The sequence below is a fragment of the Heterocephalus glaber genome, unplaced genomic scaffold (assembly GCF_053883595.1).
Source record: "Heterocephalus glaber isolate CG9 unplaced genomic scaffold, H.glaber_assembly_v1.0 deba00001532, whole genome shotgun sequence".
Taxonomy (NCBI): Eukaryota; Metazoa; Chordata; class Mammalia; order Rodentia; family Bathyergidae; genus Heterocephalus; species Heterocephalus glaber.
Window position 1 is genome coordinate 9196098 of NW_028258330.1, and position 27468 is coordinate 9223565.

Consider the following 27468-nt stretch of genomic DNA (forward strand, 5'->3'; position numbering starts at 1 on the left):
TACACTTATTTTTAGATTGCACTCATAATTTTGTTTTAAGTTTTTCTTTTTATTTCAAAAAATGTCAGGTGTAAACATACATACAATTCAAAGCCAAGCACAAAGTTTATCACAGGCACTGGGTAAACATAAAATATGTATCACTATACACAACACAGACTTGTTTTTCTAGTCTTATTCTGTATAAACAAGTTTGATCTCACTTTCATTTCATATATCAAAGTACAGATCTAAGCCAAAGCCTTGAAAATGACATAATTCATAGGACATTTTGCATTTAATTTTTCATTAGTACCAGAGAAAGAGAGAGAGAGCCCAAAGGAGCACACACCCTAAACCTTACCGTCTGTTAGCCAAATGTAAACTGATCAAATTCAAAATGTCTCCAATGTGAATATTTTACAGGATCTTTTCTTCATGAAAGTAACAGGATTTGATGACAGAAAGGTAAGGAACTTTTAAAGATAAACATGAGATTTATAACAGACTCTGAGACCGGATTCTACCACCCGTTACAGTGTCTCAGCTAGGCAGCCTGTACCATTATGATTCTTCCCTTCATTCTTCCCAAGCCCAGAATGAATAGGGATAGACCCTGGCGGTAAACTATGTACACTGTTCGGAACAAACTGACTGGGACCCTGTTATGGCTGTGTCTAGACGGCTCCCAAAGCCTCATGTGGTCATAGGTGGGGCTTTTTCAGAGGTGGCTGAGTCCAGAGAACAAAGTATCGGAGCCAGCTACAGGTGGCACCCCACCATGAGGCCGGGGAAAACATTCACACACCAAAAGAACCTTTACAGGGTTTCCCTATGGAGCTATTCCTCTGATAAATTTACTGATTTTCATAGCAAGTTTTCAGGAAACATCACCACTTAAAAACTATAAGCAGGCAGAAGCCCACACCCTTATAATGATTTCCACCTGTGCTGTGGGGCAAGGTCACAGTGCAAGAAAAACTGCTGCTTCAGGGCCTGGAGATGCCACAGGTCTGGAGATGAGTGACACTGCATTCTTGCAGGGCAGCCTGCTCCTTCCATGTATGGATACATTTCACACGCTCTGCAGTTAGACACAACGTTAACAGACATAAAGCAGGTGTTAACTTCAGAAACTTCTTGGCTTCAAGCAAGAGTAGTTCAGCCTCATTCCCATGAGAGCCTGGAGACATCGACAACCTGCTCAAGGGCGTCACTGATCCTTGTGCCAAGAACTAAACAGAAACAGACTCTTCAGAGGCGTCTTTTACACCTGACAACCTGGATAGCGAGGGCCGAGAGTTGCAGAGCCTCAAGACAGTGCACCGTTCGTCATAAAGAGGTCTGTTGCTCTGTCTGGCGTGCTGCTGCCTGTGCCAATTCTGAGTATCAGCCTGAGCTCTAACCGCAACTTTGCTTGTGAAGAACGACACTGCCAGGGGCGGGGTGATGGGTGGGAGCAGGCTAAACTCCACCACCCATCAGGCCAGTCACTGCACGCTGACAGGAAATTATCACTGAAAGCTCTAAAGGAAGCCAGAAACAGCCCAGTGGCCTATTAACAGCTAACACTGTCGGCCTGAGAAACAACAGTCATGGTCAGCAGTTTCTTCTAGGAAGGCAGACCCCCTCTGTGACCTAGCCTTTGGAGGAGATCGGGCATGTTCAGGGTGGCATGGCCGTAGGCAGCATTTAGAAATGTTAGCACTTATCCATTCTTCTTTCAAAAGAGGAATGTTAGCTCTGAACACATCCTCAAGCCGAGGGAACTAAAGCAATGGAAATGGCAAGATGGTCAGAAAAGGCGGGCAGATCCTGCGGCAGGGACCCTGCGGGGATGGGCAGTGACAGGACTTGGGGTCCACCTGCAGCAACTCATGCAGCCCGGAGTGGCTCTGTGGCTGCCAGGCGAGCAGGTGCTCACAAAACCAGCACTGCATCCCTCTTAACAAGCACCAGTAAGCACTGATCTCTTTTTCGTCTTATCTGACACCACTGTAATTAAAACCAGATATATTTTAATACTTGATCATAATCTTTTCACATTCTTTCAACCCGTTAAAACTTGCCAATAGGTCCAACATACATACTGCAACATAAATACTCTCAAAACTTAAGAGGAAGAAGCAGAAAAATGTCACATTCAACCACGAGCTTTGCCAGTGGTCCTAATAACTCCTGACACTGAAAAATAATTGGTAGTTTTGGCAGATATAATAGTAGGTAGAGACTGCTTGAAGTCTGGGTGGTGGACACATGAGGATTTCAGCATGAATATCAAGCATAACAAGCTATCAATTCCTTATCTAGAATAATGGGAACAAATTAACCCCAGGCAGAGAAAATGTGGCACACACAGGATATCAGACTTCAAAAGGCAACAATGTTGTAGCCTGAAAGGTCTAACCGTGTGGAATCTTTGCTCCCACACTTTAAATGCCACATCACTTCTGCTATTTCCCCCGTTCCTGAAACAGACATTACAGTCACAGCTGAAATCAACTTGAAATCCACCAGCCAGGTAAAAGCTGGGAAGGCCTAGGGTATGCTGAGTTTCAGCTGGAAGAGGCAATGAGAAGATCCCGGAGTCACTGGCACTTTTCCAAGTCGCACTGATCAACGGGAAGGTCGGGTACGCTGACCCTCCGAGAAATTCAGAAGCACGGTGTTTGTGAAGCTGCCGTTCGCCAAAACTCTCCTCTCGCTGGCGCAGCTCTGGATGAGCCTCCTGGGTGGGAAAAGGGTGCTGGAGGCTGAGGCTGGATTTCAGAGTCCCAAGAACTCACCTAGGGCCGGCCCCTGCTGGGATTTCTCTAACCCTAAGTTCCAGTACAACAGCTGCCACCTTTACTCTCATAGACACAACGTAAGCTCAGATATCCTTTCTGGTTACTCTTAACAGCTGAATTTTCTAAAAAATGCACAACTGCTTTACATGAAAATGTAACATAAGTTTTAAATGGCAGTAAGAACAAACTCCTACAGACTCTGATTTGGAACAAAGAAGCCAGTGCAATTAAGCATCCCATGATTATTAAAAATGCAACAGGTAGGCCGGGGATTTAGCTCAGTGGTTTAGCGGCCTGCTGCGCAAGCCCAAGGATCCGAGTTCGATCCCCGGTACCAAAAAAAAAAAAAAATGCAACAGGTGCTTGACATGCTCTCAATTTCTATTGTCCTATTTATTGTAAAGTGCAAACGCTGCAGGCACAATGACTTCACCTACACAAGGTTCTCAACTGTGTCACTCATGATTTCAATGCTGCCTGGTTCCATTTCTTGAAAATCAATTTACCATGCTAGCCCATAAAGTCTAGATAAAGACTTTCTTGAAATTACTACCACCATGACACTCATAATTTTTATAATCTTTAATATCAGTACATATAAGTTTCTTTGGCTAGTAAATGCAAGTAGAATAAAAATCTATCTTCATTTTATATTTAATGCTGTTAACAGGAAAAAAATGCGCAATTTTACTAAGTTGACAATGTAACTTTATTTACCAAAGATTTGCCAAAGTCATGAAAACTTTAAATATTGGGTTAGTTTCTGTATTTCTTAGAACTTCATGAATATTTAATTTATATAAATATTCATTTATCACTAGCCCAATTTGAATAAAACACCTCTACAAGATTTCATAATTTAACATAGTAATACAATCCAGATTTAGGCAAATATCCCATACACAGTCCATATATATCTTTATGAAAACATATATAACCAACTTGTACAAACACACATATACAAACAGAAATCTTACAGCATTTATTCTAAAATGTTAGCTATGAGTCAGGTAAACACAGTAATTAATATACTCTCATCTTTGATCCCCTTTTAAAAAATCTGCATTGTGTTTCTGACAAATGGAACAAGCTAGATTATGGTGCAATATAAAGACTAATGCTTTTTATAATATTTATAGAGAAGACTTTTAAGATTTTTAATGAGGTTATGAAGGCTATAGACTAAATGTTAGGCAAGGGAAATGACAAAGACCTGTCTAGCTATCTCCAAAGCCTATCCAAGTGAATACATTTTATATTAGAATGTTTTTCTAATTTATCTTTCTTTTCCTTTTCAGTCACAAGTAGTTGCTTTTGGGGGCCCCTGAATTCCTTGAAAGTCCCCTAAAATGTCAGGGGGCTTAATGTTAAATGACTATAGGGATTTAAGGTGCTGAAGGAGGAAGAGAAGTCTGGCAGATGTGGACAGAGTGAAGCAGGTAAAAGTCTGAAGAAGGACATAACAAAGAGGGAGAGAGAAAAAAGAATTACTCTGCTAGATATGCAAACTCCAGCTTCATGGGGGAAAGAAAAAAGAGATAAAAGGTTTCACAGACAGCCAGAAAAAACTTTTCCATCTCAGGATTCAGGGTGAATCCCCATTTGAAACAAAGAGCCAGGAATAAAAATTTCACACTCATAGATACTTTTTAAACAAAGAAGCTTGAACTTCTATTCTACTTCAGTGAGTATATTCAGGACTTTTAAGAATCAAACTTTGTCCCTCCCATTCTAAAAAGGACTGTCTTCTGGGGCACTGGCTCAGGGTACACACTCAACAATAGATCTCTGATCCATCAGTCAAAAGTAAAGACAAAAGCTTCAGAGTACACACTTGGGGACCCGTAAGAGAGATTTGGAGATCCAATAATGAATCTAATCCTATTCCAGATGTATGATAATAATTGATAAAGAAAACAAGAAACAGAGGGTCAAAGCCATGAGGTATTTTAGAACTATTTAAAGAAAAGACCTATAGAGTAAAAGCAGTGAAAACAATATTCAGAAACTAATGCATTAGGGGAGAAAGATCACATTAAAGACAGGACTCAATTCCAAATATAGAAAGAACAAGTAGGAATTTAGACAAGGAGCAGGATGGGGGACAGTAGAAGGAAAATTACTAAGAGGAAACATCAAGGGGAGGGGAATTCTGATTAGACAGATTTAACAGGATTCTTAGACCAGGATGATCACATATTACTTAGAGTATGATGAGGGATGAGGAATTTGGTCAGATATGGAGAATGGTCAGATAGTAAGGTGGGGGACCCTCTACAAACTGACTTAAGATTCTTGCTAAAATTGGGCAATGCAGGTTTGGCAATGATGGGGACTGGATGAGAAAGAAACTTAGAGGAACCTGACTAAACTGGTTAAGGAGACAGTCTTTTTCAACATCATATGACATTCAAAAAGTGATCTGCTATGTATGCAACAAACCCTCTGAAAACTTAATGTCTTAAAACATCATCACTTTTATTATTGCTCATTAGTCTGCTCTGGATGAGCTTACTCACATCTGAGTGACAATTATAAGGTACAGGGAGCTTAAACTATGATGACTTTTTTATGTTCCACATGGCTTCTCATTTTCAAAAATATGCTAGCCGGGGTTTTGCATGGCAAGAAAACAGAGATACCAATGTGCAAGCACTCTTTGAGCCTCTACTTCAGTCTTGTTTGTTGCAGTCCCATGGTCCAAAGCAATCACTGGAAAAGCCCAAGGTCACTGTGGAAGAGCACTAAGCAAGAGCACGGACACAAGAATGTGTGATTCTTTGGGGATTGTTTTGGCCTAATTTACTAAGCACATTCTGAGCTGCTAAATTTTTTGTATCATAGGTACCAATATTATGTAGTTTTGTTTGGCATGCAAATATTTATTCAAGACATATTTTAACTTGATGGAAACTTGGTTTATATTTTTATTTTATATATTTTATTTTATATCTTTTATTTCTTCTAGATTAATAATAGACACCCTGGATTAATGCTTATTAATCTTTTTAAACTCTACTGCATTAACATCTATATGCCTGTGGAAATCGGAGAGGTTTAAGTTTAAACAAACATATTGGGTTGTTAATTGAAAAGCAAAAGATCCCCTATCCAAAGGATAGAGTCTCTATTCAGGTGTCATGTGAAGACATGGGACCAATGTTTCCAGACTTCGTGGTATTCTCAATAGAAAATCTGTAAGTTTAAATGCGAAATTTCCAAATTAAAAAGCAACAATAGTGATATTCTTCAACTGAAGAAAACCTATCTTTGGGGTGAATTCAAGCAACAGCTATTACTTTCTGACTTCTTTAATGGAGTCCAAACAGCCTGCCACCTAAAGCTTTCCAGCATTTGGCTAAAACTTGGATAGATATAGTCCTATCTGTCACTTCTCTCCAATTTGTAGTGCTCTCCAATTCATAGTGCTTTATCACGGGTGAATCCTTCTTTTTCCTTAAGAAATACCCCTATGACTCTGGAATGCCCTTTGCCTTATAGCCCTCAGCCCACCCTACTGATCCTTTAAAACTCAGGTTGGAATGAGCATGATGGTACATGCCTATAATCCCAGCACTTTAGGAGGCTGAGGCAGGACTGCATGTTCAAGCCCAGCCTGAGCAACTTAGTGATTTACCAAGACCTGCTCTCAAAGTATAAAAAAGGGCTAGGTAATGGGGAAAAAACTGAGAACCAAGATATATCATGTAAAGGTACAAATTCCCAATGATGAATGTCATCATACTGTATACCTAAAATGTACCAATAAAGTTAATGAATAAAAAAATAAGTTATAAATATTTTTAAAGGGCTAGGTATGTAGCTCAATGTGAAGGCTCTGGGTTCAATCCCTGGTACTACAAAACAAAACAAACAACCTCACGTTGCATGTCTTTACATTCATAAAACTGTATATCTATGTTACTCCTCCAATTTTGAACCTCAAAGCATTTTGAATCTTTCTTACATTCTTTTGGATATTAGAGTTATTTGTATATGCTTTGTCATCATTCTCCTAGAATGTGGATTCATATCTTGACTGGACTTTCTATTTCCTGAATTACTTAACAAGGTTATCAAATGCCTCTCTGCTCAGGTGAGGTCACACTCAAACATGAGGTCTTTATTCAAAGGTTTCTTTTGACTTTTCCTGCGAGAGTTAGGTTGGAGTCCAAGATGAAAAAAAAAGGGATATGTTTGAGATTTACATCCAAGGATGCTGTATGAAAACTGGAGCTCAGAAGACAGTCAGGGGATTGAATCTGAGGCTTATTAAGTAAGTAAACTGTTAAATTGGAAGGGCATACATGAAAGAGAGAAAAAAACAGCACATAGAGAGCTCAACATTATGTCTTAAAATAAGAACAATGAAGATATATTTATATCCTAATTCTACTCTTTCCTAAAATAAGGTCAAATTTTTACACATTTTATGTGTTCTCTTCCACGTTAAAAACTTGAAATTACTGTACCCACACCTAAAACACTTAAGGAAATTGAAGCACAAAGACATTATACAACTAACTTATCCAATGATTTAAAACTAACAGTTCAGATTTGAGCCCTGGAAATCAGGTTTCAGAATCCATGTACTTAATTACTGTGAAATATTGCCTCTATTTAATAAGGATCAGCCTCACCAAGTTAAAAAAAAAGTAGACCTTTAAGTTCTTTAAATAAAGCACACTTCATTCATATTGTATTTAAGTTTATGTGAAGATGTTTGGGGTGAAAGTTGTGGCATTAAAAGTGTGCATTCCACCACCTGCCTCGCAAGCGCAAGGACCTAAGTTCGATCTCTGGTACAAAAAAAAAGTGTGTAATTTATCCTATTGTTATAAAACTCAATTTAGTTTAAAAATTATAATAACACAACACAGTGTGGCTCTTAGTCTAAAGCTTATATAAGAATGATGCAATATAATAAAGTAATTTTCTGCAAAAATCAATTAAGGTCATATGGTTATACTCCAAAATACGTACAGAATCAAATTTCTGTGTTTTTACCATGTATAGGGCATATTAATACAATAAATACACAAAGATAAGAAGGATCAAATTTCTGCCCATTTAGCAAGTTGCTTAAGATCTAAATTTATAAAGACAGAGAAATAAATGCTGGGTCCAAATAAAGAAATAATATAAAAGAAAAAATCAGAAAAATACCAGTCCTCCATCATTATTTAAATGTAGGAATAGCCAAACTGCAGGTTAAGACCCATTAGTGGGTTGTAAAGTAAACTTGATAAGACTAACCAATATTATTACAAAATACTATAGAATTAAAATACTACATTCTATCTCATGTAGTAAAGATTTGTTTTGTGACCTTTGTTATGTTTACACAGACACAGCCGTAAGTTATAAGTTGATTACTGTGGCTCTTTGGGAAATTTTTGAAATTTTTAAAACCATTGTGTATTTCTGTCTCTATTGTCTAACATTAAAATATTTTAAAAGTGTAATTTTGGCATTTTGGCACTTTAAAAATGGACAAGTTTAAAAACTATGTTTAAAAATACGATATAGTGCACATTTCTCTAAGATTTCTAGGATGCATAAACAATACCCAGTTGATTGACAAATATCAATCAAATGACAGCTAAGTATGTTGATTACTAAATGTTTTTATGGTTAAGAGGACTTCCTTTATCGTACAGGAATCCAAATCTATATAATAAAGCACACAGTAACGGATTTGTCTACAATATCACATACAAAGCTATATCTAATTCTTGGTACAACTGAAATGGGAAGTTGAAACTTTCAGAAGATATTAAAGATTCAATATGTAATAGATAACCTAAATCTAAACACATTAGGAGAAAGGAATTACAAACCCTAAATTAATAAAAAGAAATAAAGGAACTTTGGGACTCTGTAGGTGAAGAAACCAAGCATCCTGAAAGGTTCTGTTTTGTGCCAAAGGGCACAGACTAGTCGATGGCAGTCCAGTATTCCTTTCTCTATATAATGACAATTCACACATTCTGCATATTATCTTATAATTTAACATTATTTAAGAGAGTATCTCTGTTTGTGTTACAGCTATATATGTACCTATATTAGCCTCCCTTCTGAGTCAGAAAAGAATACTGGCAACACAGATTCTAGAATAATTATGCCCATATTTGAATCCCAGCTCTCCCACATATTTGCTGCATGGTACTGGTCAAATTTAACTTCTCTGGACCCAGTTTCATCACTTGTAAATTGGGGATAGTCCTTATTCTCAGAGAGTCACTGAGAATAAAATGAACTAACCCATAGTAAAGCATGTGAAACAGTTCCTTTACACATAGTAAAAACACAGTAAATGATAACTAGTAGGAAGAGAATTGTTACTAATCTGAAAGTTTGGACAGAATTGCTCCTTTGAATTACATATGCCATCCAACATAATATTTTATATTACTTTACTTTGCAAAAAATACTGACTATGCTCAAATATCCCTCCCTTGCCAGGTAACCCAGAGGTGACTCAACCATGGAGCAGGGAACAGAGAAGTTTCTTGCATAAATCTCATAAAAATAGTAAAAAATTAGATGAGCAAATATTTAAAAATTGCAAGAGCCAATGAAATTGTGAGGGACAGTGTGAGGACCAATAGAGATCAGAAGCCTAGAAGGACAGAATGACATTTGTGGGCCAGGTAACTACAAGCAATCTAGTCTAACTGGCCAGAACAGGAATGACAGTCTATGGCTTTCTGTTATGTGCAGTTCTGGCAGGGCCCAAAGAAGTCCAGTCAAATTTAAAGGAACAAAGGTTGAACTGACACACCAACTGAATTCAGGAACTATTCTTTTCCCTACATAGTGAAAATATCTGCAACAAACATCTCGAGTTCTCTTAGACTGCATGTTAACATAAAAATAACCAAATCGCTTTTCTTTAGCTATAGTACTTTTTTCCTAAGTAGTATTTTCTTCCAGATTTCTATGAATATTATAGTAATAACTAATTAATATAATTACTAATCTTAGTTTGTCTTCATTCACAAATGATCATTTATTATTACTATAATTTATTAACAGCTAAATTGCACTTGGCATTGTGCCAGATATTATACAATTTAAACATACACCCAGTCTTCACCAAATACCAGAAGAAAATCACTGAACTTAGTAAGTAGAATGAGAAGCGAGCCTGAATAGAAAAATATATCCCTGAGAAATCTCAGCTCAACTAACAATGTAGCAATGGCAACAGAAAAGGGCAGATGCTGGGAGTAAAACTCAAGAGCATATTTACAAAATATCACAGTCTCATTGGAAGACAGAATAGGAAACTGCTAAGGGTTACTTCCCGACTTCTGATCTGTGTAGATATGAGAGGCAATGCAGGTGGGAAGGCTGGTTTGGAAATGAATATAAATAAGCCAGTTCTGGATATGTAAGACTTGAATTCCTACAGGATATTCAGCAAGAGGTCTTACTGCTCAAGAGGGAAATTTTCAGGCTAGAGATGCAGTTTTGGCAAATATCACACGGTAATGGTCCTAGTGCAATCATTAAGGGTGTACATGTAAATAAAAATGGACTGAAGACAGAACACTGAAGAACATCAACCTTTATAATTAGAGCAAAGAGAAACAACATAAAAAAGACACAGTGAACAAATACTTAAGAAACAGGAGAGAAACCAGCAGAAAACTACAAAGGAGAAAGTTCAATTAAAAAAAATAATCAGCAACTTCAAATGTCACAAACAGACTGTCCTACAGGATGTAAATTATGTCATCATTGGTAACCATTTCAATAAAGGCAAAATATGGATGTGCCCCCAACTGAGCTCCTCTTGACATTCTAACTTCCCATAGTGTACTAAACGTTAACATAAATTAAATCAAGAGATAAAAGTTCCTGGTCCTTTATCAATATCATTTTGCACAATTTACCCATCACCCTACTCTCTTATAAAACCAGACTCTTTAATGCTTCTATGTATTTACAAATGTTCTTCTCACTAACTAGAATGCTATCTTCTTTTATCCCTTTGAGAAATTCTTTTTCATCTTTTTCATACAGTACAAATGTATGTTTTCCGCATTCTTTACTACTCTGAACAGCTTTGTCATTTAATACGTCATATAGTTATCGCTTGCTTTATAAATGGTTTCTCAATCTGAGTTGAGAACTTCTAGGCTAGATCCATATCTTTTCCATATTTGACCCCTTCCAGATTCCTAACATAATGCCTGACACATGGTAAGTATTCAAGCATTTACTAAAAGAAGGAAAAGAAGACTGGAAGGAGCATGGCAAGAAGACACAGAATAAACAAAGAGATTAACACAAAAGGCATTTTCAAGTCAAGGTTAATCACTTAAAATATTCTAGTGAACAGTAATAAAAAGGCTTATATCAAATTAATACAAGTTTCCATGCAGAAATGGTAATGACTTATACATGATATTTTAATTTCCTGCTTCACAAATCACTAACCTCCAAAGCTTCTATTTTTGGTTCTTTATTCTTTAAGATCATTTCACAGAACTAGTAAAATCTCTTTAAGGAGGGCTCAAGAAATCTTGCATTTAGCAAGCTGCTAAAGTTGGAGGACCACTCTAAATTATTATTTTATATACAAAATCACTGACATAATTTTAAATAATATTGGAAGTCCAAAATACTTTTATAAACCACATGCCTATTCACAGAAAGTATAAGCTATTAACTTACTGACTCAAAGTGTCTTCTTGAGCTTTTTCACACTGTCACAAACATGGAATGATATAATATCTCCTAGCTATAGTTAATTCCTAAACTACAAAACAATTACACTCACATACCATCATCATCATCATCATCATCATCATCATCATCATCATCATCATCGGTATTATGTTAAAGGAAGATTGTAAATCTTCAACTGTAGGATACTGAGGGGGAAATAAATATCTGTCTTATAGTACTTAGAAATTCACTTTCCTCAAAGAAACTTTGGGTCAGCACCCTCTCAAGCTTCTCCTTCAATGATTTTTATGTAATGACTTCTCCTTCAATGACTTTTAGAACCAGTATGTAAACTCATAGACATTTGTATACAACCACCAATCTGTACCAGAAGTGCTAGTGCTAAAGAACAAAAAAATTAACAAAATATGCTTTTAAAAATATTTTATTTTTTTTATTTCTTGGCAAAAAAGTATAAAGATTTTAAAACTTTTTCACATATTTACATGCAAAGTTTAAAACAAACTTTAAACAAATTCACTGAATTAAAATAACAAACTGAAATTTTAAGAATTTGCAACACCAGACTTTACATCCAAATTCTTCCAACGAAATATTTTAAGAGATTTAATTGATATTGTACCCACATGGAAAAATATCAAAAAGTACACTTTTTTTAAAAACCAGCATATTAATCTTTTCCAGTGTGAGAATGCAAGGTAGTCACACTTCTATATACATACATAAATGATTTGGTAAAATAAGCAATGTGATAACTTTAAGGTACAAGTAATATTTTCATTGTTGTATTATTAAGACACCATGTACCTAAGGACATAAATCTTGAATACTGAAAAATCTATCAACAAATTCAACTATTACAGTCAGTGAAAAAAGGCTATTACCAATGAATTCATTAGCTGGCCAAAATACACAAAAGCTCAACAAATATACTACCCTCGTGCACACCATAAAACACCCAGGGAGGTTAAACCATGACTAGGTCACAGTAACCCAAGAGGAAGAATGTCATGGTATAAGTGGACTGACAGTAGGCACTAACACCATTAAAAATATTCATATTTTTCCCTCTGAGCATATGTCTAATTATACTTCCCACATCCTCTAATCCATGTCTCAAAGGTTTGCACTGTGCATGTCTTCTGGAACTTCTGCTCTGAGATCAGAAATCTCACCTACTGTATACACATTCTCAATCTATTCCCTGAAGGTTTCCTTGGCTTCTTGACTTCATAGTATTTAGCTGTCCCCTAAGAATATCAATTCATATTAGATGGGTTTTTTTAACCCTCAGCATATTCCTCAAAGCTAAGAGGTAGGGTAAATACTCCCACTCCCACACCCAAAGTATTTCGGTCACTCTTTCCTCTTAACTTAAACTTGCTAGTTTATTTTTCCTTCTTTCCAAGTTAGAAGTATGGTTATATAGATGATGAACAGGGCTTAGACTAGAGATACAGTAACATCTTAGCAGATGGTTGAAGATCAAGATAGAAGGAATTGGGAACTGTAGATAACCCAGTCAGCTAACAACTCTGAGTTGCTACATGAGACACATTTCAATTTCGTTTGAGGTTATATTTACAGGTCTTTTTATTACAATAAATCTATAACTATATTTTCCCACTGTTTGGAATAGTCTGTGCTTACTATAGCATATAAGGCCTAACACACTTCTACCCATCTCCCTCTCACTTTGTTCCAACCCAAGTGAAACCCAGCCCTAGATGCACTTCCCTAGATTTTTATATGGCTGGATCTTTTTATTATAAAGTTACAAGCTTTTAACTATAATGTTACTTTCTCAGAAAAGTTTCCATCACTACCCCACCTAAAGTAGTCTCTTTTTCCCACTCAACACAATATCCATATCTCTTCACAGCACTTAACATAGTCTAAAGTTGTCTATCTGTTCTAGGTAAAATGTTACATACTTTGAAAACCAAAACCTCATCTGTTTTATGACTAGATTTCAAACACCTGACAGAAAGTCTTGTAAGTAATGTGAAATGCTCCCTTGTAATGGTTTTTATCTAGATGTCTATCACGAGCCTCACATACTCACAGGCAAGGCTTGTGAAAGGTGACTGGATTATGGAAGCTTATAGCTGACTTGCTGTGAGGAGGTAAAGGTTCTGGTGACTCTGATGGTATGGCCTAGAAAGGTTTATCTCCATTCCAGGCTCCTCCCCTGGCTCTCTGCTTCTCCACCACTATGCCATGAGCAGCTTTTCCTCTATGATGCCCCTCTGCCATGCCATTCTGCCTTGGAGCCAGCAGACTATGGACTGAAACTTCTATAAACTGAGCCAAAAATAAACCTTTTCTCCTTTAAGTTGCAGGTTTTTTGGGTATTGTGCCCCAGTGACAAGAATTACTAAGATATCCCATAAAAGAAGTTCTTTATTTGATTAGGGCACTAGCTACCTACAATCCGAATCATTCTTTAACTAATTAGCTCAACATCCCTTTCTATTATTCAAGTCTTGGCTTAAATGTCATTGCCTTAAAAAGGTTTCTCTGACCAACCTATCTAAAGTACCTCAGTCCCAACTGCAGCCAGTCATTATCACTTCCCTCTATTCCCTTATACCACCCTTCAGAATATTAAGTATCTTGTTTATCTATTGATCATCTTCCCCACCCCCCCTAAATGGTAAACCTTGATGAGATCAGGGGCCTCTATCTTTTTTCACTTATATTTTCATTTTGCCTAGAACAGTGTCTGGTGCTTTCTAGGGGCTCGATAATTTTTGAGTGAATAAATTAATGATCATAAATATGTTTACAAGGCAGAATAGAAGTATAATTAACTCCTGACAATAAAATGAAAACAACAAAATTAACTCTTAATTCTTGATACTAGTAATTCAAAAAATATAGACTAAAATATTTGGAAAATTTTAACAATTTATAAAATTAAAAATAAAGTCAACCACACACGTATCAAATATTCTATATAGCAATAGTAATAAAGCATAAAAAGAATGTCAAAACCAACAGTTATTAATGAATGAAAATGAGTAAAACTTCCCTAGTAAAATTCAAACCAAAAAAAAAAAAAAAGACTCTCACAATGGGTAAAAAATTCTTTAAGGAAAAAAATAAGAAAAAATTTTAAAGAGACAGTAAATACATAACTAACAATGAAAACAAAAAGGGCATAAATAGAATTAAAGAAGAAAAATGTGCATGGATTTTTACGGTAAGTTTTCTTTCTTCCTTCCTTTTTTTTAATGTACCAAGTGATATACACCAAGACATGGAAGAATGACTGGCAAAGGTATTTTTAGACCTCTTCAATAGATAATAAAATTGTGGTTAAATTGTATTAAACTATTTTAATACTAATAGTACCTTCATACTACAGGAACACTATTTCCTATAATTTGAGCTTTTGTACTTAAGTATAACAAGAGTTAACAAATAATAAATTATATAATAAGCCGGGGATGTAGCTCAGTGGTGCCACCGCCTGCCTCACAAGCACAAGGTCCGAAGTTCAATCCCTGGTACCAGAAAAAAAAAAAAAAAAAAAAAAGAAATCTCTACACAACAAAATTATCCTAAAGTCAGTATACCTATGCAACAGTATACCTATGTTAAGAAATAGAACACTAATAAATGTAGAAGACCCCTAATATCACTTTTCAATCACTACCCCTTCATCCTCAATAAAAGTAACCACTATCCTGAGCTCTAAGCCCTAATTTTGTCTGCTTTTGAGTTCTATATACACGGAATCATATACTATATGCTCTGTTGTATCTGGCTTACTTTGGTCAATAGTATATTTGTATAGTTTATTTTTGCTGTTACTTGTTTAGTATTGAATTAAATATAGTAATCTGCTTACACATTTTACTACTCAAGGAAATCTTTGTTTCCAGATCTTTGTTAATAAACCTAATGCTATTTTGAACATGATTGTACTTGTCTTTTAGTGGATATCAGTACGAATCCTACTGAAATTGCTGGATATATGTACATATGTATACACACACACACAGCTTTACTAGGTACTAGCAGTTTTTAAGTGATTTTTCCAATTTAATTCCCACCAACTGCATGAGGTTCACTTTTCCTCACATTTTGTTGATTCTTCATATTGTCCTCAATTTTAGCCATTCTGGTGAGTACTGTAATGTTATCTCATTTCTCTAGTGAATAACAACGTTTTTCACATATTTATTAGCCATTTCAGTGAAAATCCTATGCAAGTCTCTCCCATTCTTTTTTGTTGGGATTTTCTATCTCTTAAAAACTGGTTTATAGGAGATTATATAATACAAATAAAGCCATTCATCAAGTATATGTATTACAAATACACTTCTATATAGCAATTTGCTTTTATCTCCTTTTCTTTATGCCACTAACATTTTTTCCTAGTTAAGAAATACTTTCCTACATCAAGATAATGAAGACACTCTCTTATCCTGTAGAAGCTTCATTATTTTACTTTGCACATTTACATCTTCAACCAAATGTGCACGGTGAGAAATAGCTATAGATTACAGTTTTTACCCAGCAGCATTATTAAAAAGATTATTTTTAACTGATGACATATAAATCTACTATATGATCTTTATCAATAACAAGTTTTTAAGAATCAAATGTGCCACTAAAATGTGAGAAACAATAATAAAACACACAACAGCAATGCAAAACTTTAATTCTCATAAGTACATGATAATTGAAGCAGTCAAAAAGTAAAAGGTATCTGAATAATACATGCAATAAAGCCAATAAATAAATATATAGCACCATATATTGTTTCCTGGCACTTAGAAAACATTCTAAATATTGATCTTATATGTATCACAAAAAATTCCATAAATTCTCAAAAAAAGAACACATGTGTCTCTGACCATAAAAATTAACCACTGCATTTTAAACACATACATATTTCATAATTTTAAAATAGCCTCTTAAGTAATTTTAAACCAATGAGGAAATTATACCTACATTTTATACAAATTAGTAAGAAACCATAGTCAAGTCTGTAATAAGAAGAAATAAAGCTTTCACCAAAAAAGCAGTAGTAGCTTCAAATTGTTAGAAAAACCTGGAAGATGCAAATAAGTAAAATTATTTTTTCAAGCAGAGAGTAGAAAAATAAAATTTAAAATAAAGACATCAAATATTACAAGACATCAAATATTACAAGAAAATTCTACATACAAATGTTTGCTCATAAATTCATAAAACTGAAATTCTTAAAAAAGAAAGTAGGTACATGTTGAATGTCTACTCTTTGTTGTTCAGGTGTCATACAAAGTCATAATTAATCACTATAAGAACTTTGAACAGGTCACATGCCACATGCACAGCTGATAAATGGAGCTGTTAAGGATTCACATTCATATTTCTCATCTCTAAAGCTACTGATCTTTCCAAAGTGTCATTAAAGGAGAATAATAACAAGGTCAACACACACACACGCACACACACACATACACACACACTACATACACAATTCATCTGAAGAGCAATAAAAAAGAAACAGCACAGGCTGGGTGAGGCAAAGGACAAGCAGAATCAAAATGGGACTTTTCAACAATTAGTGCATTTTGGAAAGCTATCAGTAGAGGACAGCATTGCAAAGACTATGAATAACTTAAGGCCCTCTTAAAGGTAAAACTGTAGCACTCCACTATTTAAACTCACTTCTAACTACATACTTAAAATAACATGTCTTCCAGTGTTTGAATAACTTTTAGAATGTTTAAAACATGATCTCATGTTTAACCCAAAATAAATGCACAAATTTTTGGCTTCTAACTTGAAATGTGTGAAAAATATTTCCTTTGAGTTTCACAAAACAAAAACAATTTTAACAGAGTGGAGATGGGTAAATAAGTCTATAAATATAAAAATACATCTTCTTAACTAGCTTTGCTATTGTGGCTTTTCAGTCTGAAAATAACTACATCTACATTTGTATTTTCTTAGGACTTGTGTCAACATATTTTTATTAATAAAATTAATCCCAAATAGAATGATTTACAGACAGGCAACCTATAAATAATTATTCAATCAAGAACTCGATAAAAGAATTAAAAGAATCATACCACAGCGATATACGTGCACCCATGTTCATAGTGGCACAGTCTGTAATAGCTAAAGCTTGGAAACAGCCCAAGTGCCCATCAGTTGGAAACTGGATAAAGAAGACGTGGTTTTTTAATAAAATGGAGTACTACTACTCAGCCATAAAGAACGAAAAACTAGAGTCATTTATAGCTAAATGGATGCATACAGAGGCCATATTCTTAAGTGAAATAAATAGGGCACACATGTGTAAATACTGAATAGTTTCACTAATGAGAAACTGATAGTGTAAACAAGGGTTAAAATGATTAAAATGAATAATTGATAATTTGAAATAGGAAAATAGGTCCAAAGACAAAAGGGTGAAGGGAGGGGAAAGGGAAAGGAAAGGAGGGAAAGGAAAAACTGTGAGAAAAGAAAAAAAATGGAAATGATGTCTGTGTAAATAGGGAAGGGTGGAGGGGTTGAAGGGCGCACAGGTAATGGGAAAAAAATAAGAACAAAGATACATCATGTACAGGTACCCAATGATAAATGTAAACTATTTGTATACCTAAAATGTACCAATAAAAGAACAACAACAACAAAAGAACTCGAGCTTTCAGAAGTAACTTTAATGAATGGAAAGTCAGAGATTGAATTCTGAAAGAAAATCACTGCCTATACTTTGTCATCTCCCAGTATTCACAAACCAGGGTTTTCTGCCCTCATTTTCACAGCTTTGGATGAATTTACCAGTATTCAAATCTGAAGGATTCTATGTATTAATTGTTTTTACACTTCTCTATGTCACCTGACACACTAAATATTCTTCTTTTCTGAAACACCAAATTTTTGCTTCCAATATACCCACACCATTACAGTCTCTTGCCATGAACAGTACTCTATTTATTGGCCCTCTCACCAACCACTTCTATAGCTTAGAACTCCTTGGAGTTCCAACCTCATACCTCTTCTCTCACTGTATCTTTTTCCTTAATAATAAAAACCTTGGCCCAGAGATTTAGCTCAGTGGTTTTGCCACCTGCTGTGCAAGCGCAAGGACCCAGTTCAATCCCGGGTACAAATAATAATAATAACAACCACAACAACAACAACAATAATAAAAACCTAACTCTGCCTCACTCCAGTCTGTGGAGGGCTTCCCATAACTCATCCTCCCACCAACTTCTCCCAACCATATATGAGATATCTCTACTTGGATATTCCATAAACATCTCAAATCCAACATGTTCAAACCTAACTCTTCACTTTTTACCAAAAGTATGTGATTCCTCCTATATCTCCTTGTTATGCATGGTAATACAACCATCCAGTCTATCAAAACAAAAATGCTACTTCCCACATCATCATCTCTTTCTCTCACTAGTACAACTGCATTGGTTTAAATTTCCTTTGTTGTTTTTTTTCCAATACTGGGGATTGAAATCAGGGTCTCACAGTTGTCACCAAATTACACCTGCAGCCTTTTGTTAAAAATTTAGTAGGTCTTGCTACATTGCTTAGACTGGCCTCAAACCTGAGGTACTCTTGCCTCAGCCTCTTGAGTAACTGCAACTTCAGGAGTCCACCTCTTCACCTAGCTCCAATTTCCAACCTTAAGGGTGCTGTATTTGGTAGCACGATGGAATTTATATTTTTGGATGTGAATTCCTTTGTGGGGTTATGGGATTAAAAGCTGCATTCCTTTTCACTACAGAACCAGACTCTAAGCATTAAAACATTGCCACTTCTGACAGTCATCTTACCTGCCTAATCTCTTAAGGAATTTGAGTCAGAGGCTTAATTATTTGGTCTTAGACTACTATGTTAGATTGTTTACTAGGGCTTCTAGTCTAATTTTCTCTCTCCAATCATCCTCCATACTAGTGCCAGAATGCTTCTTTTAGATACAAAGTACCACTTCAAGGGATCCCCTTTTTATCTATAAGGGGCCATACAAAGCCAAGAATTCTTATGATTAGACAGGCTATTTTTACAGCCTCCATTCCACCATTCACTTTTCTTCTTTGAGCTCCTGTTAGATCAAAGGATCCAAAACGTAAGTCAGTAGGCAATTTCCCATGTTTAATGTCTAGGATACCCATCTCTCCTTTCACTACTTCAACTGCCTACTTAAGGCATTTTCTTCATCCTTCTACATCTTGCTGAACTGTCACCTATTCTAAAATGTTCCTCAGTATTCTCCAAGGATCATTCCCACCCTGGTATCCTTCTTTATAAGGGCAATCACATTCAACTGCAGATATCCGTTAGGAAAGAGTTGCTTTTTCACCTCTTCTAGTAAGCTGAACATTAGAAGGAAATTTGTAAAAGGTAGGTTCTCATTAAGTGTTGGGATAAACTAATCCAGTGAGCCCCCAGTGTCTACAGCTACTTTCCAGAGGACAATTTAGTCATTTGAAACTCACTTGCAGACATCATTTTCTTATCCCAGTTCCAAAGAACTTAATAAATTCACCTGCCAGTTAGCCAAGTCCAAAACCTAAGAAAAACAAAAAATATTTCTCCCTCAATAACCCCCCACAGTCAGTTAATAACCAAAAACTATTTGTTCTACTTTCTGCATATCTCTTTCCTCCAACTCCTTGTGGTCATCTCCAGGATCACAGAGTTCAGTTCTTTCCTTTCCTCTCCAAGGCTAAATGGTCACCAAGTTCCCTCTTCTACCTTTACACAAGCAAGATTTTCTGTAGAGAAGAAGTTTATCACTACTTTAAACCCCACAAAATAAAAGCAAAACTCCTCAGAATCCTGTATCCATTACCTCGTCCAAAACGTGACTAGGGAATCAGCAATTTCAGCATGGAAGGGAGGGTATTCCTACTGAATATAAGATCCCACCCAGGTTTACTAAGTCAGAATCTGCATTTTTATAAGAAGCAGTTTGCACATCATAAAAAGGCACTGGTTCAGACTGTTTTTGAGGTAGTTGGTCCTGGACTCTCTCTGCAGCTTTTTTCTGCCACTTTCCCAGAGACACCACCCTTGGAAATAGTCTACAGCATTCTAGAATTCAGTGTGTCTTTAAGCCTTGCAGATCTTTTTTCCTACTTCCTAGTATTCCACCATTCATTCCCCTACACTGATTCTCTTAAATCTTGGCTTAGTTATCAACTATTCTATAAAGGGCTTTCCATCATATCCTTTTCTCCTTTATCCCTATAGTACCACACAGACCTTTTTCTTTTGTAATTTAAAGAATCACAGACATCAGAATTTTATCTCATTCACTTTTGCAAAATATCTGGGGCAAAGTTAAGAGAACTTTAGAAGTGTTAGCTGAATTACATTGTAAATGAAAGTCAATTGTCCTGATGAAGAAGACTGCTATTTTCTATTTATGATCAGGTCAGGTCTGCATAGACACAATAAATAAAGTTTTTCTTTATTAAAATAAATAATACAAATAAACAGAAATAAACAAATAAGAAACCTAAACTATCCTGTTTTAAGAAATAACCTCATGATGACTGTCAGTGCTATCTGAATTAAGATCAGTAACTCAACTAAAAAGCATTACCAAATGGGATATTCATCCTGAACTATTTTTGGAAAAATGAAAATTCATCATACAAAAAATCATTTGATACTATTTTATACAAGTTTCAAGGTAGGAGGTTTGCTACCTTGAATAACAATGTTGAATGCCTAATAATGCGTGCAATAATGTGGAGGTAGGAGTGAGAGGTTAAAGTCTTTGGAACTGTAAGTGAATAACATTCACAAAGTAGGATTTCCACAATGATCAACTAGTAATTTTAAAAACAAAGTAATCTGTATAGGTGAGAAAGTAGTAGGATTATTAAAGGATGAGTTCATTCTTTCAGAAGGTCAAGCATAAATTCTCTAATTGCAAAATAATGAAAAGAATAGAGTACTTATTTAGTAGAAATGTTGAAAAACTGACTTGTAGATAATGGTTTCACTAAATTCCTTATCTTGACTTCAGGCTATGATGTGTCCGACAGAGGAGTGAACAAATTTATCTTAAGGTTTCTGAAATTGTTTCTGTTCATTTTTAACACCTCTATTGAGATATAATTTATATAACACTACTTGCCTATTTATTTAAGGACAAAATGAATCTTGGATAAGTCATGGTACTGTACTAGAAATCTGCATCACATATAAGATGAAAACATCTAAAATCAGTAATCAATAAGTGACTTTCAAGTGTTTCAGTGATAAAATCCCAGACACTATTTCTAAATGATCTCTACTGCTCAGCCTAGAAAAGGGACCAACAAAAAAAATGTGATATTTATGCAGAAATTTGGTAAAGCAGCTAATTCCAATTTTAACTGGCTGTTAAGGAAAAAAATGTACGTCTTCTACAACATAAAGAAAAAAAGTTCTTATTTTGTCCCAGTGAGTCACCTTTTCTTTTCTGGATCTCTTCAGGTGACCAATGGCTCATAAAACCAAGTCATTTCATAAGATACGAAGTACCTATCACCTTTGTACCCCCTAAAGGAAGAGAACGAAAATGGAAATTTATTGAGGAAAGAGACAGAAGAAAAAAGGAAAAAACAAAAACTCCATTACAAATGACCAACAAAACACACTACTTAAAGGAGTTTTTCAGGAACACAAAGTAGACATAATTTTTCATCATGTATCCTACACATTTTCTATCTCTCAAGACCTTCAAGAAAATTATTCCCACAAATACTTATTCCTAAAAATTATTAGATATAATGCTAAGCACAGGAAATAAAATGAAAAATAAAGGCAGCTCATATACTCCACATAAGCTTTCATGGTAGTGAGGAATGCAAAAAGTAAAATAGCTAATTAAAATCAATACAAGTGCTTTGGACCATCCTACACAAAGAGAAAGGGCAGTGCAGAGAGACAATGTTGAAGAGATAGTTATAGTAGTAGCAAATACTATGGATAGGCAAAATACAAAGCACTTGCATATATGTAAAATCCTCATAATGATCCTATAAGGTAGGTGATTATGTTTATTCTCTTTTTGTAAACTGAGGAGTCTAAAGAAGTTTAAATTTACCAGAAGTCATAGAGGTAAAATTGGTAGCAGTGGAACAGGAGGCGGGGAAATGAACCGAGGTTACGTGCTTCCAAAGATCTCGTAGGATCATAAGAAGCCCTTCCTATGAGGTTAGTCCTTTATCGAAGAAGAATTTTAATGGGAAGATAGGGAGGCAATGGGGGATTTGATCAGATTTGCCTTTAAAAAGAGCCCTTTGAGAAGAGTATGGATAGTATGAAGCAAGTGAGTATGAGTAAGGCTGGAATTCAGATAGGATGTAAAAATCAAGACCTTATAAAGAAAACTTAATAATGTAGATCCTACTGGAGATAGCAGTTACTGGAGAGTAATAAATGACTTGAAACAACTGACTAGATGGAGAAGTTATTCCTCAAAATAAGGGTAAATGGTGATCAGGTGTGGAAAGACGATAAGGAGTTCAGTTTTGAGTTCAAAACAAAGCATTAACAAACTGTAATGTCACACGGTCCTACTCTGAGGTCTCAACTATAATGATGAGTATTTTCAGAAGCATTTAAACAGTTAATTATTCATAAAGACCTATTTATTGAATCTCATTTGTCTGATTTTTTCTTACATTTTTGTTCATTATATATATTTCCACATCTCATTATAAAACAATCCCATACACATAATGTTGTAAAACCATGGTTAATGTTTTTAAAGTTACATACACAATTCCATGAGCACAACCCAAAATAAATTTAAGAATGCTGTCTCCAATTCGCTGATTATTTTCTGATACCTCCAAGTCAAATATCACTTTGTGGTATTTCAGGGTATGAACTCAAGGTCAAACCGGCCAGGAGTATTTGCTACTGCAATAATTTTCCTCATGTAGGAGTAATCAGAACTTAAAGAAAAATTTCTAATACTGTACCCTAGTTGACCAAAGTAACGTCCAACTTCACAAACACATGCATCACATTAACTTCATCCCTCAAAAGAAGCTATTCCATTTTATTGGGAGATGAAATACTATATTTTAACATCAAATCTTTATTATTCATGTATTATGTAATCATATTTCCAGGAGAGATCACAGTATTTATAAGTCCAAACTCCTATCACCCAGCTGAGTAAACAGATGTCAAAAAAGTTTTTGACCTGAGCAAACATTTCACAGCTGGGTAATGCCACAGGCAGAATTAATGCCTAGATGTAGTCAGCATGCTCTCTAGCACAGTACAGTATTCAAATGACATTCATTTTTCTCTCTTTACTGTCGGTTATTCTTATTTTCCCTATCCTTTCAGAGAAGGATTACAGAAAGGATACAATTTAGTCAAGTTTTCATAGACAATTTAGCATCTTCAGCATAAAAGTATTGAAGATACTTTTTTCTTTTTTTTTTTTTTTTTTGGTACCGGGGATCGAACTCAGGTCCTTGCGCTTGCGCAGCAGGTGGCGGCGAAACCACTGAGTTAAATCCCCGGCCCGAAGATACTTTTAATTGAAGGAAACAATATCTTCTATCTTGGTGTTCCCAGGGATTACAATCGATGTTGAGTTCTCCTTAATTCAGAGGAATAGCAAAAAAAAAAAATATATATATATATATATATATATATGTGTGTGTGTGTGTGTATATATATATATACACATATATACATATACAGAGAGAGGGAAAGGGAGAGAGGGAGAGGGAGGGAGAGAGGGAGAGAGAGGGAGGGAGAGGGAGGGAGAGGGAGGGAGAGGGAGGGAGGGAAGGAGAGAGGGAGGGGGGGCCAACCAAAAAATGTACACACACTTCAGGAAAAGAAAAACTTGTATAACTATTTTAATACTAAATTTATTGAGACATCTTGACATTAATACAGATTATTTTGGCCTCTACAATTGCAAGAGGTGCTCAAAGTGGTGGCCATTAGCTTCCAGACATTATATTAGTATGATGAACTGCTGAAGGGTGCATATATATTTTTTGGTGGATTCTACATAGACGGACAGAGATCTGTATGTATCCCTGACCACTAAGTATTTTATTTTTCTGTATTAAGTTACTCTATAAAGTTATATAATGTAATAAGAACAACATTTTATGCATTTTTAAAAATTCTTATGTATTTACAAAAACTCTTCCTTAGCCAGGTATGGTGGCACACACATAAAATCTCAGTACTCTGAGAGGCTGAAGTCAAGGGACCCCAAATTTAAGCCCATCCTGGACAATGTGGCAACTTTGCAAGACCCTGCCTCAAAATAAAAAATTTCAAAAGGGCTAGGGATGTACTTCAGTGCAAAGGCCCTGGAGTAAATCTCTGGTACAACAAAAAGTAAATAAATAAAACTTTTTAAAACTCTTCTTGAAAATTATAAAAAAGTAATACTTTAATGGAAACCAATGTAATAATGTAAAAATATGAAAAGAAAAAAACTATTCCTTCTTTTATCTCTGCCCCATATATCAAAATAATTATATCTTTCTTTAGGCTCAAATATGTTTATGTTTTATGGAAATACAACTTTTCTATAAATACATTTTATGAATTACAATTTGCTTTCCTTGATTGTTAAAACATCACAGACATTTCTTGACATCTATAAATAAAGAAAACCCATTTTAACTCTTAAATTGCAATCATTCTCCTAGACATGCATTAATGTTTTTTTTAACTTATCACTACAAAAAATGTAGTAAAGAACATGCTTGCATAATTCACTTTCAGATTGATGCAAAACCGTAACTTTACATACATACATTGTCCTGCCTTAATAAAATAACACTCAAGAAAACCCAGTGTATGACAGACCCTCAATCAAGAAATCCTTGTTAAGCCAGCCACCATCCTGAGACCAGCTTCCATGGCGGGACCTCCGGAAGACAGTGTGTTGGTGGCCAAGGGGCACAAAGCTCCATGTGTGCCAGAAACTCAGTCAGGTGGAGGAGGTCTAGGCACTGCCACCCCTCAGGGAAAGGAAGGGCCTTACAGTGAGCCCTCCAAACATGGGCCCTTATCGAAACTGTGGGCAGAGGATGGAGAGTTTACGAGAGCCCATGCTGTCCTCACTGTGGTCAAGGATGATGACCATGAGATTTTGCATCAGTTTTCAAGATCAGTTAATGTCTCTTTGACCCAAGAGGAGCTTGACTCAGGTTTGGATGAGTTGTCAGTGAGGTCCCAGGATACCACTGTCCTGGAGACCCTGTCCAACGATTACAGCATGGACAACATCAGTGACAGGGGTGCCTCCAATGAGACAACCAATGCCCTCCAGAAAAACTCGCTGGCTGATTTCTCTCTGCCTCAGACTCCACAAACAGACAACCCCTCAGAGGGCCAAGAAGGGGTCTTGAAGTCATTTAGTGATCATGGTTTCTATTCCCCTTCCTCTACCCTAGGAGATTCTCCATCCCTGGATGACTCCTTGGAATATCAGGCTAGTCTTTGTACAGAATTCCATTCCACAAGCTATAGCCGAACAGGCAGATGAGGCTGTGCTCCAAACCAGCAAGGATGGATCAGAACAGCAGGGACCGGAAGCAACTCTGAAGGAAACAAACCAAGGCTCCCAGCTCAAAGAAGCCTCAGAACACGTTTGAGCCACCTCAGGTGTCCTCTCCTGTTCAAGAGAAAAGGGATGTATTACCAAAGAACCTACCTGCAGAGGACAGGGTCCTCAGGGAAAGGGGGCCCTCCCAGTTGCCAGCAGCTGTACAGCCCAGCAGCCCAATCAACATGGAGGAGACCAGGCCCGAAGGAGGCTACTTCAGCAAGTACTCAGAGGCAGCTAAGCTGAGAAGCACAGCCTCCCTCCTGGCCACTCAAGAATCTGACGCGATGGTTGGGCCCTTCAAACTGAGGTCAAGGAAGCAGCGGACTTTGTCCATGACCGAGGAGGAGATTCGAGCTGCCCAGGAGAGGGAAAAGGAGCTGAAGCGGCAGAGACAAGTGCTGCAGAGCACCCCAAACCCCAGGACCAAGAATGCCTGGTTGCTTCCCTCCAGAACCTCCTGGTACAAAACCGCCCCAGGGAAAATAGAGAAAATCAAACCTCCTCCATCCCCCACAACCGAAGGCCCCAGCTCGCAGCCCAGCCTGACTTACCCCCCAAGAGGCTGCCGGAACCCAGCAGCCCAAGAATCTGATGCAGACCCTCATGGAAGACTATGAGACACACAAATCTAAAAGGCGCGAGAGAATGGATGATAGTAGTGTCCTTGAGGCCACACGAGTAAACCGAAGAAAGAGCGCACTGGCCTTGCGCTGGGAGGCAGGGATCTACGCTAACCAGGAAGAAGACAACGAATAAATTTCCTTCAGCCCAGGAAACTTCTTTGGTGCTTGAGATACCAAGAAACCAAGAAATTCTCTAATTAAAGCATTTTAATGGACTATTTCTTAAAGCGCACACAAACTCAGCAATCCTAATGTAGACCAGAAGCTGCAATACACAATGTTGAAAAATAAAATGAAAAGAATGTCCACCCATCCAACTCTGAGACCCAGGAGTCATAAGAGAAAGGATTTCTATGGGACTCAAAGACAACTCTGGATTTGGATTACTCTCTAGTCTGAATTTGGATTATTCTCCAGTCGATTCAAAAGAGCACTGAAAAATCAACATAGTTGATAGCAAGCAAATCAACATACTTGCTGTAAGCAGAGCCCAGACAGCCTTGCTGGCTGATGGGGAAACACAGTAGTGATAGAGCCATTCAGAGAGCAATAGGCTGTGTAGCCTACATGGCAACAGAACATTTCTCTGAGCCAGCTTCCTATTCCTGGCTCATGCCATGAGAGGTGTCAGGTTGACTACATTTTTTTCCAGCAGCCATAAAATCAGTGGTGTTTCTCTCCATAGTTGTCCAAAAGAGACAGCTGTGATTTGGTTTCTCTTACACTTATTTTTAATTGGGAATAATCAATGATTGCAATACATGAAAACATATTTTTAAGACAATATTTCTTCACATTGCAGATGCAG

General features: G+C 36.4%; 1 protein-coding gene and 1 pseudogene across 11 annotated transcripts in view; one reads left to right on the plus strand and one right to left on the minus strand.

Annotated features, from left to right (window-relative positions):
• Window positions 1–27468, minus strand: part of Macrod2 (mono-ADP ribosylhydrolase 2) — a 2157923-nt gene that overhangs the window by 2095813 nt on the left and 34642 nt on the right. The window lies entirely within an intron of this gene.
• LOC106009026 (A-kinase anchor protein 2 pseudogene) lies at window positions 1757–26793 on the plus strand (annotated as a pseudogene).